This window comes from Mus musculus, chromosome 11 (assembly GCF_000001635.26).
Source record: "Mus musculus strain C57BL/6J chromosome 11, GRCm38.p6 C57BL/6J".
NCBI classification, from domain to species: Eukaryota; Metazoa; Chordata; class Mammalia; order Rodentia; family Muridae; genus Mus; species Mus musculus.
Genome location: NC_000077.6, coordinates 121080544 through 121100374, shown reverse-complemented (window position 1 = coordinate 121100374; position 19831 = coordinate 121080544). Strand labels below are relative to the sequence as shown.

At 46.9% G+C, this 19831-nt stretch overlaps 1 protein-coding gene across 5 annotated transcripts in view; it reads left to right on the top strand.

Moving 5' to 3' along the window:
• The first annotated feature begins 3221 nt into the window (after nt 1–3221).
• Sectm1a (secreted and transmembrane 1A) overlaps nt 3222–19831 on the top strand; it is a 29759-nt gene continuing 13149 nt past the window's right edge. Inside the window, exon 1 of one of the 5 annotated variants that reach the window (XM_006532750.4) lies at nt 3222–3244. The gene's annotated coding sequence lies outside the window, so the exon portion shown is untranslated. Of the gene's footprint in view, nt 3245–3309; nt 3801–13866; nt 13984–19221; nt 19293–19831 lie in introns of those variants that run through there. The other 4 variants (XM_006532748.4, XM_017314413.1, XM_017314414.1 and 1 more) reach the window with 4 other exon arrangements.

Sequence of the window (19831 nt, the reverse complement as noted above, 5' to 3'; positions counted from 1 at the left end):
AGAGAGGGGATCAGGGACAGCTGCCAGGAGGCCCAAAAGTATAAAGAGAGCGGGTAACCAAAGTGGTTGGATTATATAGGGGAAAGCAGCCCAGTGCTCTGGGCTAGAGAGTTCAGGGTAGTGGATAGGATGTACCAACCATTCGCTGTAACAGGTAAGGAGCGGGGATGCAGGGAGAACCTGGTGGCCAGTGTCCACTTTGATAAGTTAAATCAGTACCTCAGCCCTTTGTCCCAGGTTTGAAACCTAACACTGGGATTCCTCCTGGACTGCTAGCTGGAGCTCTCTACCCTTGGTTATCACAGGGTTACTGATCACATCGAACAGCCTCCACCACTTTTGGGCTACACGTGGCTCTCTATAGACATTGCCCTCACCCCCGCCCACACCTCCTCAGGCAGAGTGCATGCTGGCAGCCTGGGATGCCCTGCACACGGACCTGTGGGGAACTTGTCAGTATACGGCAGCTCCTTGGCCCAACTCCCGAGCAGGCTGGCTCAGACCTGTCAACAGGGAGCTAACTGGTAAATGGTACCCTCCCCAGATGACCCCGGACCTCCTGTGGCCTGTATATCAGGTCTTTTGGACAGAGCCAACCCCAATGTTCTCCACTCCTAATGTTTAAGGGCGAGGGCTGCAGACATCCGTCAGCCCAACCCTGGTTCCCAGAAAGGCTCAGCAGCTCTTTGAAAGTGGGGGACAAATGCAGGTCGTGGAATGGGACCCTTGGGACATAGGTGGATAGAGGAATCTATCTGGTAATGGGATTGGCCCAGCCCTTCTAGGAAAAGAACTCTGAGCTGGGCTTACACAGAAGCTGCAAGGAAATGGCAGGCTATTAACAACAGTTCCTGAAAAGAAAGAACGGGAACTTGTCTGGTCACCACCCACACCCTGGTGGGCACCTTGCTCTTCCTACGTGCCTGAGCTCTCTCCCCAGTGGGACTGCTTGAGGGACCTTTTGTCCATGGCCCATCTCCAATCGTATGGGCCTCCAAACAGAATGACCTCTGCCCCAGTCCAGTAGACTCAGTACTCAGGAGGAGCGTGAGAGGCGACAGGTCATTCTTACTTCAGACCCTCCATCCAGCATAACATTAAGGTGAGATATCTAAGCAGTTGTCAAGCACTGTGCAAAGATGGGGGTGGGGAGATTCAGGGAGGTCTTCTTTTTTGTTTGTTTGTTTGTTTTTTTGTTTTGTTTTGTTTTGTTTGTTTTTTTGTTTTGTTTTTGTTTTTTCGAGACAGGGTTTCTCTGTGTAGCCCTGGCTGTCCTGGAACTCACTCTGTAGACCAGGCTGGTCTCAAACTCAAAAATCTGCCTGCCTCTGCCTCCCAAGTGCTGGGATTAAAGGCATGCACCACCACTGCCTGGCTTGGAGGTCTTCATCTTCATTTTGAGTAAAGAGTCTCCTGACTGAGTTTGGAAGGAAAGTACGTGTTAGTACTGGGACATCATGGTCTTGCAGAGGTTTCCAAACAGTCTGGAAAATGGACCTTTGTTCTCAACCCCTGGCCTCTGATGTGGAATGCTTAAAGGAAACAGGTTTGGAACATATTTTATTTTATTTATTTATTTATTTATTTATTTATTTATTCTTTTAAAAGAAAAAGGCTATTATAGTTGGAGTTGGAGAAATGACTCACAGCCGTTAAGGGTACTCACTGTTCTTCCAAAGGACCCAAGTTCGGTTGCCAGCAGCCATGCTGGTTGGCCCACAAGCACCTATCACTCCACCTCCGGGGAATCTGATGTCTTCCTCTAGCCTCCTTGGGCATGTGCATACATGTGACATACACTCATACACATACATATAAACTAGATACATAAAATAGATTGCATTTGTTTGTTTATTATGTGTGTCTCTGTGTGTGGGCACGTGTGCCACAGCATGTGTGTAGAGACCAGAGTTAGTTCTTTCTGTCCATAGCGTGGGTCCCTGGGATTGGTGGCCGTGCCTTTACCACCGAGTCATCCTATCGCACTTACTTTTATCCTTACTATTTATTCTTCATTATCATTAATATTTTGGATGTTTAAGATGGTCTTACTATGTATCCCGGACTGACCTCAAACTCATGGCAATCCTCTTGCCACAGACTGCTGAGTGCAGTCAAATAGGGCACCTGGGGGAAGGTGGCTTGCAGGACACTGGTGGCAACTAAAGGACCTAGCTGTGGTATCTGGATTCCTGCGATTTCCCCTCTCTGGCCCTTGGAGAGTGCCAGCCAGGTTTGCTGCTCTGGGGAGGCACCCTTAGAACATCTCTGGTCCCTTGTTCTCCTGTTCCCTGTTCTCACATCTCCTCATCCTGTCTGGTGATGGACGATTAACCACAATCCAGCCTAGAAGTGGTGCTCAGACGCGAATGGCTACCTGGTGCCTAGCAAGTCTCTGTCCCTGCCTATCCTTCAGTACTTAATGAAACCCCAACTGGAATCAAGAGCAGGAAGTGGGGGGACAGAGCACTTGGGCCCTCGTCATCACCTTGTCCCCAGCAGCAGGAGAACAAGGCTGGTTCTGAGATACAGCTTGAACCCTGTCTTCCTCCCAGAGAAGAGCAGCATCCTGGGGCCATGACACATGGCCTGAGTCTCTAGGGACTGAAGCCTAGCTGTCTGTTAACTCACTGTCCTCTCCTATCTCCAAGGACCAGCATCCTGATTCAAGGACGGTTCTGGGAAGAGGAAGCAGAGAGCCAACAGAACTGGGTGGGACTCAGTTGGCCTTTCTGAAAACTGAGCCAATCTGACTCTAATGACCAGAGCCAATATGGCTGCTGAGAACCAACACTAGTCCTCATAGTGCTCCCTCAGGGCTAAGTACTCTCCTCAGGGCTTCCCTCCCAGGCTGAAACAGCTGGGCCCTGAAGACAGGTCCCCTAAGTGGAGCAGAACCTTGTGTTTTAGCTGCCTACTGTCCCCAAGCCCTGAGAAACCCCACAGAGCTTAAGGTCCCGCCTCCCCTTGTCCCATCTTGAGCTCCAGCTCCTGACAAGAAAGCTGCCTCCTGCAGCCCTCCCTAGAGCCTAAGTGTCACCACTTCAGGAGTGATGAAGATTCTTACACGTTATCATTATCGGGTTTCCAGGAAAATAGTCTGTCGGGGGTGTGGTTTACTCGATCTGAGCTCACAGGGCCAAGGACAAAGTAGGGGCTAGCTCTCTGGAGACCTAAGCCATGCTGATGAGGAAATCACCCCTAGCCAGAGGCAACTGGGTCTGGTGGATGGCTGGGCCTGGAGGTGAGTGAACTTCATTCCTCTGTCTGCAGAGAGCAAGGAGACCCCAATCCAAGAGCTTTGCCTCCCATCTCCAGGTTCTATAGGCCCGTGCCCCGCCCAAAGGCAGAGAGAGAGAGACCACAGCTAGAACAGGGCTGCTCCTCACATACTTGGTGGCAGGAAAGAGGGAGGACGGCACTGTAAACATCACTGACGCTTTCCTGCATCTCACAAAACCAATAACTCACTCAGGGTATGTAGAGGAGAAGAGGCCTGCCCGTGCTGCACGTGTGGGCCCGCCGCACATGGGCCCATGTGAAAAGAGCATCAATGGACCCAGCATAGCAGAGGCTTAGATCCACTCAGGGGGGTGACATCTGAAGCTACACTAGTGGAAGACACTGTGTGGAGACAGAGAAGGCTGAAATGTTTTCCCTGGATGGGTGAGGTGAACCAGGAATCCCAGGAACCTCCAGCCTTCCCCTCATGTCGGTGACCAGAGCCACGGAGACAACACCACCCTATCACCTACAGCAGCCTGAGGAGTCACCTTAACCTTCAAGGGACTTCAACTCAGGTAAAACTGGGACTTTGGACTTTGGCCTTTTTTTTTTAATCAAAAACTATATTCTATTTTACATATTCAACCTACATATTAATAGAATAATCTGACATAAACTGAAGAAAAAAGGAAGAAGTTTTAGGCTACAAAACCTCCCCCTGAGCCAGGCAAAGTGGCACATGACTTTAGTCCCAGCCCTCCAGAGGCAGAGGCAGAGGCAGAGGCAGAGGCAGAGGCAGAGGCAGAGGCAGAGGCAGAGGCAGAGGCAGAGGCAGAGGCAGAGGCAGAGGCAGAGGCAGAGGCAGAGGCAGAGGCAGAGGCAGAGGCAGAGGCAGAGGCAGAGGCAGAGGCAGAGGCAGAGGCAGAGGCAGAGGCAGAGGCAGGTAGATCTCTGTGAGTTCAAAACCACCCTGGTCTAAAAGCAAGTTCTAGGACAGCCAGAACTGTTATACAGAGGAACGCTGTCTCAAAAAACAACGACAACAAAAATCTCCCTCGGGAACAAATTTTTTTTTTTTTTTTTTTTTTACTTATTTATTTATTTTTCTTTTTTTTTCTTTTTTTTTTTTTCCATTTTTTATTAGGTATTTAGCTCATTTACATTTCCAATGCTATACCAAAAGTCCCCCTTACCCACCCACCCCCACTCCCCTACCCACCCACTCCCCCCCTTTGGCCCTGGCGTTCCCCTGTACCGGGGCACACAAAGTCTGCGTGTCCAATGGGCCTCTCTTTCCAGTGATGGCCGACTAGGCCATCTTTTGATACATATGCAGCTAGAGTCAAGAGCTCAGGGGTACTGAGCGCACCCTCTCACCTGTTCAGACTAATTTCCTAAGTTCGGCGGGTCCCGGACCAAGATGGCGACCGCTGCTGCTGTCGGGAACAATTTTTTAAATAACTTCTTGTGAGTCAATGTGACAAATGTCCCTGGGGACTAGTGACAGATGGCCGATGGAATTTCTTCTTAAGCCCAACTTTCACAACCCTTGCCTGAAAGAAATAGTACTTGCTGTATCCTTCTGGAATTAAAAAAAATTGTTCTTATTATTTCAATTTCCAAAAAGTTGAATTCATAGATCTAACACAAAATAATAGTAGTAGTAGTAGTAGTAGTAGTAAGAAGAATGGGAGAGTCAAATTGTTATAGAATTAATGTTTCCCCAGTGAAAAGTCACTCCACAGTTAGAGATTAATAAAGTGAAACGCTCTTTAGTAATGACATTATGATAATAACACTTTAATAATAACAACAACACTAACTGGCTAACACATAAAAGAGAACCAGCCTTGAAATATTACCAGTTTCTGTAAGTCTTAGGCTTAAATATTCTGCCTAACCTGTCATCCTTAGATCTTTTTCAAGTCTTGAATAATGTAAACAGAGACAGGAGACTGACAATCTGGCCACTTGGGCAGATGGGAGATTTACCCAGCAAAGATATGGCCAGAACTACTTCCTAAGTGCACTGGTGTTGTTCTCAAAAAGTTGTTATACAGGATTGTCTTGCTTGCCTGGAAGAAGTATTCCTTTCCTGGAACCAAGACGCATTGGCAGAAGAGGAATCAGTATAGGTGTCACCCTGTCCTTCCCCGTAAGCAAGCTGGGGTTAGCGGCAATAGGGTCACCCTGTCCTGCCCCATAAGCCGGAGTTAGCAGCAAGGTCTTTGATGTGGCCAGTTTGAGGTCAGGATTTTGTTAGGAGACCATGGTTCCTTTTGTCATAGGAACACCACCTAATCAGGGTTAACCTTGGCGAGCAAACACTAACAGGAACTTTTCCAGCGACCCTTAAACTTCAATTACAGTAAAACGTTTCTAACAAGCTTGGCCAGTACACTGCTTGTCTTCCAGCCTTAAAGCAGGCAGCATCCTTTAGCTAAATTCTTCTTTCTTTGTTTGTTTGTTGTTTTGTTTTTTGTTTTTTGAAACAGGGTTTCTCTGTGTAGCCCTAGCTGTCCTGGAACTCACTCTGTAGACCAGGCTGGCCTCGAACTCAGAAATCCACCTGCCTCTGCCTCCCAAGTGTTGGGATTAAAGGCATGTGCCACCTTTGCCCCACCTTTAGCTAAATTCTACGTGAGAAACTTAGCATTTACTAAGCAAATTTATTAAGAATCTTCCATAGCATCAGTTTTATTACGTCAAGTTTCTCCTGCATCCAAACTATACGAAATTCTTAGTTTCACATAATTTTTTCATGATTTGGGTGTCATTTATTCTTGCTTATCACCTAATACTACCCTTCCTTGATCTCCTGTCTAAATTTTAGACTATACCCACACTTATACCTGCCTGCCTGTGTATGCCAAAGGCTAGGAGCTGCATATGAGGGAGATGTGGTTTTTATCTGAGTTTGGGGTGTTTCAATATATACTTCTTGGATCATCCATTTTCATGTAAATTTCATAGATTCATTTTTCTTCACAGCTAAATAATATTCCATTTTGTGGCTGTACCACGTTTCCATTATCTATTCCTCTATCGATCAATGTCTACACTGGCTTCGTTCCTTGCTAGGGTGAATAGAAAAGCTATAAACACTGATGAGTAAGTCTCTGTGGTAGACTATGGAACACTTTGGGTATATGCTCAGTAGTGATGGGCTTGGTGACTGGCATTTTATCTCCCTCGGTGAGCAGATAGAGGCCGGATTAGACCAGATTAAAAGTAGATAAAGGCAGGTTTATTCGGAGGCAGCTCTCCTGTGGGTTCACCAATCTCACAGGTGGAGTCACACATCTAGGCTAAAGCAAGGGGATTTTACAGAGCTTAGGTAATGAGATGATATGCCAGTTAGGATGACCTTTTCTGGACTCCTTTGCCACCTGGGTACTCACATATAAAGACATACATATAAACTAAAATAATAAATACACATTAAGATTAATAGAGATAAGTTTTAAAAATAAGAAAGCATCACTTGGGTAGTGGTGGTGCATGCCTTTAATCCCAGCACTCGGGAGGCAGAGGCAGGCAGATCTCTGAGTTCAAGGCCAGCCTGGTCTACAGAGTGAGTTCTAGGACAGCCAGGGCTACACAGAGAAACCCTGTCTCAAAAAAAAACAAACCATTAAAAACCAAAACCAGGAACCAGTAGAAATCTTGTTCTTCATCTGTTCTGCATAAAAAAGAATAGGACACAGAAGCCAAAGTACTATAACAATTACAAACAAACCCCTGGAATGGTGCCCAGCATGCCTCTAATCCCAGCGCTCAGGAGGCAGAGGCAGGCAGAAAGAACTCTTTCAGGACAGCCTGGTCTACAGAGCAAGGTCCAGCCATGGCTGTATAGTGAAACTCTGCCTAACCCTGACCCTCCCCAAAAACCTAGAATTGTGTCTCATTATAAACCACTGGACCTTAAGGAGTCAGACAGCCTGAGGCCTACAAATCTCAGGGCTTGCCACTTAGAGGTGTGCTCAAAACCAGGAGTGCCAAGAGTCATAAAGCTGCCTACTTGCATAAGGAGTGACAGTGACCAAGTTCTCAGGAAGCTGGTTACCCACGAGGAAGCAGCAAAATGAAACTGGAACGCTAAACAACCCAAGTTTCACTGTAAGACGTGCAGCACAGTTGATAAACTACTCGCCTACCATTCACGAAGCCCTGGGTTTGGCCTCAGCATCCAATAAGCCAGACACTGTCTATAATACCAGCACACGTGGAAGCTAGAGGCAGGGGGATAAAATGTTCAAGGCCATCCTTGGTTATGTAGAACAGATTGAGGCCAGCCTGGGGATACACCTTCCTGAAGAAAGCAGTGAAGGACCATCAGGTAAAAGTCTTGTTTCAGGAGGGTGCAGGTTGCTGCAGTTCTACGTTGGGGGCTGAGGCTGGGCCTTCAGGCCCGGCTCTCCTGCCATTGGCGTGGCTGGGAAGACTGACAGACGGTTTTGCCTGTCAGTGGTTGGTGAAGGTCCCACTTAGTGAAGGACATGCTCGGCCTTCCTTTTGAGCTGGACCGTAAGATGCACGGAGAGTAGTCCCAGTTCTCAGCTTGGACTTTTCTGTCTTCAGATCAGAGTTGTGGATAAGTGTATAGGATCAAGAGTTCACATTGTGATGAAGAGTGATAAAGAAATTGTTGGCACATTTCTAGGATTTGATGACTTTGTCAATATGGTGTTGGAAGATGTCACAGATTTTGAAATTACACCAGAAAGAATTACAAAGTTAGATCAAATTCTAAATGGTGGTTCCTGGAGGAGGGCTGAAGGATGAATGGATTTCCTAGACTTATGCTAGATTCCGGCTTTTTTTTTTCCCCAAAACCATTTTTTGGGCTTTTTTTTTTTGTTTTTTGTTTTGTTTTTTGGGTTTTGTTTTGTTTTTTGTTTTTTTGTTTTTTTGTTTTTTTGGTTTTTTGTTTTTTTGTTTTTTTTGTTTTTTGTTTTTTGTTTTTTGTTTTTTGTTTTTTGTTTTGTTTTGAGACAGGGTTTCTCTCTGTAGCCCTGGCTGTCCTGGAACTCACTTTGTTACCAGGCTAGCCTCGAACTCAGAAATCTGCCTGCCTCTGCCTCCCGAGTGCTTTTTCAAACCTTTAACATTTAGATTCTATAAAGTGAAGTTTCCATTAAAGGGAAACTCTTTGAAGATATACATCCATTTTTCTAAGCTAGTCATGGTTAATTTGGGAAGTTTTGTTTTGTCTTTTTTTTTTTTTTAGGTATTTTCTTCATTTACATTTCCAGTGCTATCCCAAAAGTCCCCCATACCCTCCCCTCCCCACTCCCCTACCCACCCACTCCCACTTCTTGGCCCTGGCTTTTCCCTGTACTGAGGCATATAAAGTTTGCAAGACCAATGGGCCTCTCTTTCCAATGATGGCCGACTAGGCCATCTTCTGATACATATGTAGCTAGAGACACGAGCTCCAAGGGGGTACTGGTTAGCTCATATTGTTGTTCCACCTATAGGGTTGCAGATCCCTTTAGCTCCTTGGGTACTTTCTCTAGCTCCTCCATTGGGGGCCCTGTGATCCATCCAATAGCTGACTGTGAGCATCCACTTCTGTGTTTGCTAGGCCCCGGTTGTCTTGTTTTTTTAAAGACTAAAAAAATAAAGATGTTTTTGGTGAAAGAAAGAAAGAGAGAGAGAGAGAGAGAGAGAGAGAGAGAGAGAGAGAGGGAGGAAGGAAGGAAGGAAGGAAGGAAGGAAGGAAGGAAGGAAGGAAGGAAGGAAGGAAGGAAGGTGGAGGAGGTAGGGAGAGAATGAATTTAAATTCCTGCAGGACATCGAACGCCCTGGCTGAGAGTGGCCTAAGGAAGGACTTGCCAGCCACCCCTCAGGAGAGGGTTAGCTCAGCTCTGATCGCTCTCCTGGATCTCGTGACTTTGTTTTACTCTCTGACACCACAGAGCTTAACATAGCTAAAGGAAACAATGAAAAGAAACTGGAAGCTTTCACTTTCCCCTCCCTCTCCATGACTCAGACTGTGGGTTTCCTTCTGCTAATTCCTGCCTCCGGAACGTGATTCCTGTAACAGCAATGCTAAGTCTAGGATGTCAACAGAAGACAGGTGCTGAGAGCTGCCTGCAAGTCTGATCTTGTTGGGGAGATTTGTATATCTGCCATTTTGTTGTTTGTTTTAAGAAAGTACTCTCAAAAGAACTTAAGAAACCTACAAGAGCAGAGTAAGGGACAACTGATGCTAAGCAAACAGGTGCGCAGTGTGGGTGTAAGGCCAAGTCTTGGAGTAAGAGCCTATTACTCCGCTTATGCAAAACACAGTGGCTAAGGGAGCCTGGGGGCGGTAGGAAAATACCTCTCAGGGATATTCTGGCACAAAGAGCCAGTTTTATTTTTATTTATTTATTTATTTATTTATTTATTTATTTATTTTGAGGCGGATTTCAAGTAGCTGAGGCTGGCCTTGAACCTTTGTACTTCCTGCATTCATCTCCCAAATACTGGGAATATGTGTGCCAACATACCCAGCTGATATGAGAGGCAACTTTTTCCTCTTTGTGTTTGTCTATACATGCCTGTGCACATGAATGTAGACCAGAACTGCCCACCTTGTTTTGAGACAGGGTCTCTTGATGGCCTTGAGTTGACAAATGGCTGGGAGCCATCGTATGGGTGGCTGGGAACTGGACCCAGATTCTCTGCTTGAATTCTAGGGTTCAAATCCCAGTCTTCATTCTACTACTCAGTCTACTGAACTAGCTCCCAGTCCTGCCAAAGTTCACTAAATATCAGTGTGGTCACGCCCTTCACCTACAGTCTGCTACCTGTCTGATGTTTTATCCTTTGTCAACAATGTGTGGGGTACACTTATCTCCTCATATACTTATCTCCTCCTCTTATCACCTTGGGAAAATCCACCCATTGCTAAGAAAAGATCTGTAATTTCAGCACTTGAGAGTCAAAGGCAGGAGGATCAGAAGTTCAAGAGCCACTCAGCAATTCAAGGCAAGCTAAGCTACCTGAGATCATTTCTGAAAAATAATAGTAAAAGGGGGGGGCACACAGAGGCAGGGGGCTGTGCAGGGGCTGGGGCACACAGGGACTGGGGGTTCACAGGAGCTGGGGGTGTGCAGGGGATATGTGTGTGTGCAAGGGCTGGGGGACACAAAGGGACTGGAGGTGCACAGGGTGTGCAGGGGCTGGGGTGTGTGTGCAGGGGCTGGGGAGCACTCAGGGACTGGGAGTGCACAGGGGCTAGGGGTGTACAGGGGCTAGGGGTGCACAGGGGCTGGGCTGTGTGTGCAGGGTCTGGGGAGGGACAGTGCAGGGCTGGGATGTAGCTCAGTAGTAGAGCCCTTGCTTAAGATGCACAAAATCCTGGGTGTGATACTGAATATATACACAGAGACACAGAGACAGACACACACACACACACAAACACACACACACACACACACACACACACATACACACACACATACACACACACACACACACGAGATTTTTAAAAAAGCATGGTTAAGACAGAAAGGATCACTTTGCACTAATATACTGCTTTATTTTTATTTTTGTCGTATGGTCCAGATGCTAGCATGCCCCATGACTTCTTCTCATGCCCCCCTCCCCCCACCCCCCAAACACCCCTAGTCCCCTCCACCCACCCACCCCACACCACCCCCGTTTTGTTCTTTCCAAAGAGGTACTCCTGTCTCGGTGGCTGCCCCTTTGTCACTTGTCCTTGGCATAGCTTCTTCTGCCAACCCCCTGACCCTAGCACAGCGGATTCTAAATCGGAGCCACAGCTAAATGCTGAAGATGCTGACTGCTTGGGGAAACCAGCTTTGATTGCTCTACAGGTCTCCACATTCTGTGGAGTGGTGGCTTCAGGCTGTGCCTGCCCCAGGCGATTCTATTTTAACAAGTAGCATTTGGCTCTATTTAGAGACCAAGTGCCAAGACAGATGCCAGCACCTGTCCATTATCAGCAGTGGCATGAGTGACGTAAGAGAGATAAGCGTGAGATTAGCTTGGGCTGGACTCACACACGAATGCTGATCTAACCTGAAGACATTACTGCTGCCCTCACTGAGAGAAACTGGGAGGCCAGTGAAGGATACAGACCTGGGGAAACGGGGTAGGGACTGTACATTCTCACAGAAAAAGCATTCTCAATATTTTGTGTTGCTGTGGAAACAGAGTATGATGTAGCTCAGGCTGGCCTTGAACTCCTGATATTCTTCCCTCTACCTCCCAAATACTGGAACCACAGGCGAGTGCCACACTGCTGAGCCATTCCCAATTTAAAAAGAAATTGGGCAGGCCAGGGTGGAATGTATCTTTAATCCTAGCACTTAGGATGGAAAAACGGGTGTATTTCTGTGAATTTGAAGCTAGCCTGGTCTATGTAGTAAGTTCCAGGTCAGCAAGGATATAACTATAAACTATATAGTGAGATCCTGTGTCCCTCCAAAAGTGTTGACTTGTTTGTTTTTTACGTGTGTGCGTGTGCATGTGCGTGCATGCATATGTGTGTACACAACCTGCAGGAAGTGGTACTTTTCTTCCACCATGTGGGTCCCCAGGATCAAGCTGAGGTTGCCAGCCTGGTGGCAAGCATCTTTCCCTTCTGGGCCATCTTACTGATCCTCCAGGGGGGCGTGGGGGTTGTTTTGTTTTGTTTTTGTTTGTTTGGTTTTGGTTTTTGGTTTTTGGTTTTTCGAGACAGGGTTTCTCTGTGTAGCCCTGGCTGTCCTGGAACTCACTCTGTAGACCAGGCTGGCCTCAAACTCAGAAATTCGCCTGCCTCTTCCTCCCAAGTGCTGGGATTAAAGGTGTGCGCCACCACTGCCTGGCGATCTTCCAGGTTTTGAAAGAAGAGCAATCTTAGTGTTTCTTATGAGGCACTGAGTGGAAGTGTCCCATGCTTTGGCAGATTCTCTGTTTCCTAAGATTCTCTTGGAGGGATCCATATGGCAGAGACTTGCTTTTTCTTTGAAACTCAGCTTTAGGCCAGACTGCCTGTGTGTTTATGCTGAGGAGGCAGTGACCTCCCGCGGACTTTACATCCTTTTCCTGGTTGGTCTGGAGACTCTAAGGCGCTCTTTGTGCTCATTCTGAGTTAATTTTAATTTCTGCGATTTGTTTAACAGGAAGTGTGAGATCCTCATCTTTCAGGGGGTTTCTGGGCCATGAGGGTTCTGTTGAGCCATTGGGGTGGGTGCCTTGATATCTAACCATTTATAGTGACTGTTTCTGCATCTGTAGTAGACCAGAACTGCCCACCTTGTTTTGAGACAGGGTCTCTTGATGGCCTTGGATTGACAAATGGCTGGGCGACATCATCGTATGGGTGGCTGGGAACTGGACCCAGATTCTCTGCTTGGATTCTAGGGTTCAAATCCCAGTCTTCATTCTACTACTCAGCCTACTGAACTAGCTCCCAGTCCTGCCAAAGTTCACTGAAAATATCAGTGTGGTCACGCCCTTCACCTACAGTCTGCTACCTGTCTGATGTTTTAGCCTTTGTCAACAAGATGGGGGCGGGGGGGGGGGTGGAATAGGCCACTCTGGGGCTTCTTTTGGGAAAATCTGGGTTCTGTTGAACTATTTAGGTTTCTGCCACACCCAGGGAACCTTAAGTCTTTGGTAACAAGTTAAAAACAGAAATAAAGAACTCAGAAAAACAAGAGAATAGAGAAGACGTTTATTTTAATTTGTGTTAACTATGAAATAATATTAAATCGATACTATCTTGGTGTCCCCTAGATAGTTCAAAATGACTAGTCTTCTGTAAACCTAGGGTGACTGTGATGGCCGGTTTTCATTGTCAACTTCATATAACCTAGAACCACCTGGAAGAAGGCCAGTGAGAATCAGTAATTATCTTAATTATGTTAATTAATGTGGGAGGGCATTCCCTGGGCAGGGGTCCTGGGTAAGAGTGCAGAAAGTGAATTCAGTATTAGCACGCATGCGTTAGCTCATTGCTCTCTACTCCCAACTATCAGTGTGATGTATGACTGCCTCACTTCTGCTGCCCTGAAGTCTCCAAAATGACAGAATGTGACTTGGAATTGTGAGCCAAAGAAACCATTTCTCTCTTAAGATGATTTTTTTTCGGGTACTTTATCTCACCAATGGGAAACAAAACCAAGACAGTAAGACTGGCATAGTGGCACAAGCCTTCAGGCCCAGCACTTGGGAAGCAGAGTCAGGCAGCTCTTTATGATTTCAAGGCCAACCTAACCTACGCAGAGAGACTGTTTCAACAAAATAAAACAAGTGAAAAAAGTAAGACAGTGATCTGTGTAAGGAAGCTATTAAAGTAATCATTTTCATTTGTTGTCTAAAACAGCCAGGAGCATTCACCTTTAAAACTTTAGTAACAAAACCCTGTCTCCAGGAAGAAGGAAAATTAACATTTGTTGTGAAAGTTGTTGACAGGCAGTTAGTAGTCCTTCTGTTTCTAGTTATTTTATACTAAATGACAAAGGACAAATAATAAAATAGTTAAGGAACCAGCCAGAAGGCTTCAATGTAACTAATCCCAAGTCAGGTGCTACTCCTTTGCCTGTGCAGTGATACAATGCATGACAATTAGCTTTGTGTACAGGAGCAACGTCCAACCTTCCTCCATCCTGTGATATCTGGACTTTAACTTTGTTGTAGCAATCCTGCCACATGCGGCTCAGAAACCACATGGTGACCTCATCAGCAACCTCTGAAAAGAATCATTCAAACGCCACTCAGACGCTTAATCTCTGCTATTTGTGGCCAGTGCTCTAGGTATGTCTTGCCTTCTCCTCAAGTGCCTCTTTCCTTCTCTTAACCCTCATGATTAAAATCTATATTTAAAATGTCTTCTGAGGCTGGTGAAATGGTTCCGCTGGTAAAGGCACTGACTGCCTTCGTCACTTGCTACAGAGCGCTGGGGTTACCGTGCTGAGCCGCTGTGGCTTGATGGCTTTGGACCTCCAAAGGCTTTCCTTATTACTTACCACTGTTGTCTTTATTACTTGTGTGTGTGTCAGTACAGGGTCTATGATGTCCACCACATGGCCTGCAGGAGTTTAACTCGGGTTATCAGGTTGTCAGTCTTGGGATGAGCACCTGTAGTGAGGACTTGGGTTTCTTTAAAAACACAGAAATATTATAAGACTGTGTTTCCGTTTTAAGCCCAGGTGTAAGGTGTGGGGCTCCTGCAGATTGCCCACAGCAGCTGACTGGGATTTGCTTCCTGCTCTGGCAGGGCTTGATCTTGCCAGCTGCAGACGGTTTTTGCGGGTGTGTGATTTTTTTTTCCTGAGTTTTGGGGACTTCTTTGAGTGCTGTGCCTTCTTTAATCCTTTATAATCATTTGGCATCCTACATTTACAAGCCAACAGCAGCAAAGTGAGGCTGACTGGAAAGTTCAGGGATATGGGAAGAAAAAAATGAGCCCCTCACTCAGCTCAGAAGTAAGATTTCTTCCTGACAAAATCAACTCTGAGGGTTACCTACAGAATCCACTGCTGTTTTTCCACTCTGTAGTCAAGGTTGACCTTAAAATCTGTGGAAATTTTCCTGCTCCACCCTCCAAAATGCTAGAATTACAGGCATAAGCCACTATGCTCTCTAGAAATCTTTTTATAGACATAATTCAAACGGGATTTAAAGTATCAGTGAATCATGTTTACATTCTAACATACACAACCTTTGAATTTAGCCTTATTCCTTTCTGGTCCATAGACCCATAATTTTCTAACCGCAAAAGCAAGATAATGAACCCTGTTCACAGTCAAAGCACACAATGAATTCCTGATGACTCAGTATGTCAATGATTTATCGGACTTATGTTTCTATCTTATCCACCTGTAACTGCCCAGTGCGCTGGAGAGAAACTACCCTGTGATCTCATTCAACAAACTCCTTAGATCAACATAAGTATACTGAAACATTGATATTTAACCTTAAAAACCTTTGAGCATCATGACTGCAGAAACCACGAAATCCATGCATGTAGCTATACTTAGGATTCTCCTGAGAAGTGTGTGATGTTCTAGGGTGCTTGTTGCCCTTAAGACTCTCTCAAGATCGCTCATCTGTGTAAAGGTGCTGCTTATCAGCAAGCCAGACACCTGTATTCTACCTCGGGCACCTTCATGGTATTGAAGAAGACACTCCTAGAGGTTGTCCTCTGACTTAAACACACACACACACACACACACACACACACACTCACACACACACACACACATATATATATGGCACATATACCACTCCCCCACCAAGATAAACATCAAAAGTTTTAAAGAGAAAAATCCCTTTCTCTCCCTCTCTCACAGTTAAACCTATATTAAATCTCTCTCTCTCTCTCTCCCTCTCTCTCTCTCTCTCTCTCTCTCTCTCTCTCTCTGTGTGTGTATGCGTGCGTGCGTGTGGGGTGGGGTGGGGGGGGTGGGGTGGAGGGGATGTTCGGAGGAGAGAATGTGCACACACAAGTGTGCTTGTGAAGGCCAAAGGTCAACACTGGGCATTTTCAATCATCCAGTCATTTCTTCAATGTAAGTATGTGTGTCTCCGTGTGTGGTACATGCGTGTGTGTTGGCCGTCCAGCTCTGTTGCTCCCTTAGTCTCTTGAGATGGGATCTCTCTCAGAGCGTGAAGTTTGCTGGCTCTTTGGCTAGGCTGCCTGGCTAGCCAGCATGCTCCCCGATTGCCCTGTATCTCTTCCTCATCCCACCGGGATCACAGAGGCACACAGCCAATTCGAGCTTCTCACCGGGTGCTAGGGACTCAATGTAGGTCCTTTTGCTCATGCAGCAAGTGTTCTTACCCACAGAGCTATCACGTTAGCCCCTCCGCCTTAGTTTTTTTGAAACTGAATCCCTCACTGAACCTGGGGCTTATGGGCTAAACTGTCTGGCCAGCAAGCTCCACAGGTCCTCTTGTCTCTCTCTACCCAAGGCTGGTGTTACAAGTCTGTGCTGTTGTGCTTGCTTTTACTGTGAGTGCTGACGATTCTCTTACACAGAAGTGCTCACGGACTGAGCCTCTGCCATGGCCCCAAATCCTTTCTTTAAATAAATTCTAACTTTGTGTAGTATTGACTAGTCCTGAAAGTCTATTCTGTGGTATAATAATCCCAACATTCCTAGAATCTGGGAGGCAGAGGCAGGCAGATTTCTGTGAGTTCAATGCCAACCTGGTCTACATGCTGAATCCTAGGCTAGCCAGGGCTACATAGTGAGACCTGGTCTCTAAATAAATAAATAAATAAATAAATAAATCTAGCATTTCTGGGCATAGGGCTACACATCTACAATCCCAGCATTGTGGAGATGGGGGCAGGGGACTTCTCATTCACTCATTGAGTCCCAGCCTAGCCTGGGCTACATGAGACCCTCTCTCAACACACACACACACACACACACACACACACACACACACACACACACACCAAAAGAATCCTAGTGCAGGAGGAACAGACTACAACACACTTCTCTCCATCAGAAAGGGTTCTCTTCAGTCCAAATCAGCTACTAAATAATCCATGCCATTGGCCAGCTGCGCATGGGAACACCTATAGAGCTTTGCTTCCCAAACATAGAACACACCATGGGTCAAGAACATAGGACACGTCCGGTAACGATCCTCTATGTGAGCAAGAAGTCACAAAAACCACCAGCAAGCTTCAGAAAGAACTTACAGAGCAAGCCAAGCCACACATTAGCATAAAGCCTCAGGAGACAGCAGAGATACACACTTGGCACTTCTCAAATGCTACTGAATAAATTGTAAAAGGTTCTCAAAAAACATAATGCCCTGAAAACCTGGGGGTGAGATACAAGATGGCAGAGTACCCTGGCAGAGAAGATGTTGGTCAGGAGACTTGCCAAGGCTGAATGGACACTCGTGGCCCTTCTCCACCCATGTGATGGAACAGGGCTGTGAATATTGAAAGAGACCCGGGATGCTGGACTAGAGAGCATGCTTACCACTGAAAGAGAAATGGAGAAAGAGAATTAAAAAGGAAGCTGGCCTGACTGCCACTGTACAGCTGGGATTATTCTAGCCTGCTTGCTCTTCTCTTTTTCCTTATTACTTTCAAAATACACAAACTGGTTTCACTTTCACCGTGTGTGGGCGGTTTCAGAGGAAACAAACTTTACTTAACTGTGAAGGGCATCTCTGTGATGAGATACTGGTACCTCAGCCATCACTTAACCCCTCACCACCGGAAGCTTTGCCCCATAGGCCAGAGGCCCCTTCAGACATACAAAGACCTTGATGGCCCTGCCTGCGAGATGCAACCAGAGCAGGGAAAAGGGCAACAGAAACTTGGGCTGCAGTCTGGGGACAGGGACAAGGATCTAGAAGACATGAGGTCATGGTCATTGGGATTTCTCTCCCATGTGAAATGAGATGGCAGGGGGGTGTCTCTGCAGAACCCTGGAGAGTTCTGCCCAGCCTCAGGATCCTATGCAACGGCTGGATTCCACACTCATACGGTCTTGTCTTTCCTGAGGGAGGCTGTGAGCTTTTTGTTTTTATCTGAGAACTTGAAGGAACTTACTGCTTTGAAAGAGCACAAAGGACATTGTTCTCTGTGGTCAGCTCTGTACTCTGGGCTGCAGGCCATTCTCCTAGGCTCAGTGTGTCCCTAGCCCTTCTCATTTCCTGAATACCTGTGACGTTCTAGATGTTCCGCCTGTGGGACATCAGGTCCCTCCTGCTCATCCCCATAGCGGCAGGCTCCCAGAGTTGCAGTCAGCTTCTTTTTCTTCCTTTTTCTTTCTGTAATTGGGCAGAGGGTGGGGCAGAGAGGAACCACATCCAACTGTCCATCAGTAACTTTCTTTGAGGCTTGGTTGCATTGTGCCTGGAGACTGTAGGGACTTCTTTTAGTGTCCAGAGATTGCTATTCATCCCTGTGCCAGCATGCCAAGTTAAGGCTCGATGTGCAAAAGTATGCCTACTGCCCAGCCCCTCCAGGGATCTTCACCCATAGAGCAGTCATCTTAGTGTTCTCCCACTGGATCTACACAAGGCCATAGACACCTTACAGAGTCACCGTGGGGCCTAAAGTCTTGCCCTAGTGTCCACTGTATTCATGTGGGCATAGGCTTTATAAATGTCTCATCACAGCTCACAAAGTCACTCGGGATGTAAACCAACCCTCTTCAGGGTCTCACAATCTATCTCCTGCCCCACAAGCAGATCATCCCAGGGTCCCTCATTGCATCTACAGCCATAGACTCCTCCTTCCACTGTCCACGAGAAAATTAACAGTGCGGGCACTGAGCTGACCCCACAGCCCTGCTAAGCCATGAGGGATACTGGAGCTGAGCATGGGGCTGGCTTAAGATTGGGTCTACAGCAGCCCGTCCTTTCTATAGCAGTGGTGGACAGCAGTCTCTGCTTCTCACAGTGAAGCTTCTCAAACGTAATCCTTGTTGCGAAAACTCTTTGCAAGGAGCAGTTGTCAAATGCCTGCAGTCTCCTTGAATCTGACATATTTCAGGTGGGGCCAGGGTGTCCTCCAGGGTTTGTCTACAAGGCATAGGACCCTAGTGTAGATTGGCAAGATCTCTGTTCTGGCATTTTACAGTAGGGCTGACAAAGGATGTCACTCCTGCCCATTCCATCTTACCCCTGTCAAACACCCCAAGGATAACCAGATGAACCAAGCTGTCTTCCATAGCTCAACCCTAAGGCACATTCTGACCTGACCCCTGCAGGAAAACAAACCCACACAGCTCCCAAAAGAGCAGCCCCTAAACCCTGAATCAAACATCAGCTCCAGCCAGGGATTTCCTAGAAAAAGCCTGGACCCTCCTCCAGGGTTCCTGAGACGCAACTAATGAAGCTAATACGAGACTTCTACAAAACATATGCATGAGAGAATCACTAAGAAACTCATGGTGCTGTTACATTAACTCAGAGAAGTTCCTGGAAGTTGAATGCCTTCCTACAGAGTGTCTGGCAAGGAACAGGACAGGCTGCCTCATCTAGCCCCTCCCTCCAGGCTTTCAGTTTCCCGTTGGCTTGGACAAGTTCAGTCATCCAGGGCAGCAGTGGAGGTAACATTGGAGAGCTTGCTGGAGAAGGGACAGGTGAGAGGCTGGGGTGTGCGGAAGAGAGGACTTGAGGGCACCCAGGTTCTCTGTGGGCTGAGGGTTTTGTGGAGTGGGGGCTGCCTCACATAAGGGATGAGCAAAGAAGAGCCAGGCCATCAGCCTGGGATTCAGGAAACACAGGAGGCAGGGCTGTGGACAGCATTCAGCAGGGCCTGTGTGTTTCGGGTGCCTCAGGCGTAGCTCTGGAGGGGTAGAGGCAAGCATAGCTCTAGTTCTTCACATTCACAGAGTGGGACAGGTAGCACAGAGTCCTCCTCTCTGCCCTCAAAACATGAATGTGGAGGACTTGAAGGAAGGGAGGACCAAGAGTGCTCCAGGCCTGTGAATGACAAAAATGTACTTGTCCGGTAGCACGGGTTCCTGCAGCATCTCATCACCCAAAGCTGTGTGCACACTTTTATGTAGGATCCTGAACCTTTGCCCTCTCTCACATCCACATCCTGAACATTCACACATGCCCACATGTACCCACAGCGCGCACACACACACACACAAGTACACGTATACATGCACAT